The sequence below is a fragment of the Octopus bimaculoides genome, chromosome 1 (genome assembly GCF_001194135.2).
Source record: "Octopus bimaculoides isolate UCB-OBI-ISO-001 chromosome 1, ASM119413v2, whole genome shotgun sequence".
NCBI lineage: Eukaryota > Metazoa > Mollusca > Cephalopoda > Octopoda > Octopodidae > Octopus > Octopus bimaculoides.
Window position 1 is genome coordinate 86,973,203 of NC_068981.1, and position 2,258 is coordinate 86,975,460.

Genomic DNA, 2,258 nt, shown 5'->3' on the forward strand with positions numbered 1-2,258 from the left:
TTTTTGCAGTTGAGGAACATTGTGATAGCCAGTTGCTAGCGCTGCCTTTTTTTCTGGGTAAGAAGGACTTTATAAACTTCCATGACTCCGCCGATTGCATTTCTGAACCGCAGCGCACGAATTACCTGGAAGGGGGAGTCCCAATCTTCCACCATTCTCTGAAGTTCTTTTGGCGGCCTACATCTGCATACCTTCTCTCTTCCTTAAAAATGTCGAGGAGTTCTCTGCTTTAGTAAGCATCTTCCTCTGGTGCTTGGGTTCACTGTCAGAAGCATTAGAAGGTGTACAACGTTTGGGCGACATCGTAGGGCTTGAAATAAACTGACAATTTTACACACAAATGCAAAAGAACACCACCCACTCCCCTCCCGAGTTTTGTTTTCCATACAGTATGTGCGATTCTTTGTTCACTCCCCTACGGCACACTACGTTTTTCTTTCGATATATTTTAATCCATGTGTTATACAGTGCAGTACTGTATTTTTATTTATTAATTTATTAATTTTTAAGTGTGAAAATGTTTATTTTACCACAGAAATAATTAAAATCTAAAAAAAGATATAAGTACCTATTGGCCGCAGAAACCCGCGATATACTGAGGAATCCGCGATATAAATTTACATGTATTAGCCAGAAAAATCCGTGGTGTATTGAGGACGCGATAGGTGAACCGCAATATGGCGACTGATTACTGTATGTGTGTGTGTGTGTGTGTGTGTGTGTGTGTGTGTGTGTGTGTGTGTGTGTGTGTGTGTATCTGAAAAATACTGTCAGTACATAGAACATGTGCTTTTGTGGCTAAAGAGACTTGGACTCTTATTTCTAGCAATGCTGGTGCTCCTTGCACCCTGGTTAATTTTAGTGACGGTGATTTATTTCCGTTTGGTTTTAAATTGCGTCTAGCCACTTTAATTTTCACCATAATTTTCACATTATCATTTTGCTGAATCAGTCATTGGTTTCTATGGTAAATTTATAAAAACCTGACAAGTGAAATTTCAACTTCACCACCCGCAATGGAGTAAGCATTCATTTCATGCGAAATTGGGATGTCAATTCAATGCCCTCGCTTGCGTTGGGGAGGTTGTCTCCCTTGTCAGGGAGCATGTGCTTTTGAAACCAAGGAGTCTTTGATTCTTATTTCTAGCAATGCTGGTTCTCCCTGAACGCTTAGTCATTTTAGTGATGGTGAATTATTTCCTTTTTGGTTTTAAATTGCGTCTAGCAGCCTTAATTATTGTGTGTGTGTGTGTGTGTGTGTGTGTGTGTGTGTGTGTGTGTGTGTGTGAGAGAGAGAGAGAGAGAGAGAGAGAGAGAGAGAGAGAGTGTGTGTTATATACCAGGTCTGATCAATAAGTATCCGGACTCTTGCCATAGCAACGAAGCTATAGCTCACGGAGTAAAGCCACCTGCCACAGATTCACTTTAAACTCTTCTGTGCATGCACACTAAGTTTTAACGTTCTAGCTCATTTCTGCTGTTTACAGCAGCGCTTGGAAAGAAAGCATGTAACGTGTTATTGTTACATTGACCATGACAGAAAGTTGAGCAAAGAATCTTCGTCAAATTTTGCCAAAACCTTGGCGATACCTGCTCAGAGGCCTACGCAAAGTTTTCAAAAAGTTTTCATTGTTCTCGACACAATCAAGGAGATCGTGTGCAACTGAAACCCGAGTTTTCTTTTTGGTCAGCTGAAAGTTTTGGCACAAACCTGGCAGTCACGCGTCTCATGTCCAAATCTTCAGTAATAATGGACTCAAGTGAACTGCAACTAATCTACACAACCTCTGATATCTCACGGATGGTGATTCAACGATTTTTTCACACAGCTGCACGCACATCTGCGATGTTTATCTCAGTTCTGCTGGTTGCAGATCTCCCAAAACTTTCGTCGATATCGACATTTTGTTGGCCATCTTGGAAACGTCTGAACCACTCCTACACTTGTTTGCAGCTCATGCAATCTTCTCCATACACTTTCTGCAACCTTGCGTAGGTCTCTGAGCAGGTATCGCCATGACAACTTGCTCTGTCATGATCAGTGCAATGATCACATGCTACACACCTTCCTTCTAAGCACTGTTGTAAACAGAGGAAGTGAGCTAGAACGTTAAAACTTAGTGCGCATACATAGCAGAGTCCAAGGTAAATCTGTGCCAAGCGTCTTTACTTTGTGTTCTTTAGCTTCGTTACTATGGTAACAGTCCCGACACTTATTGATCAGACCTCGTATATATACATATATATATATATATATA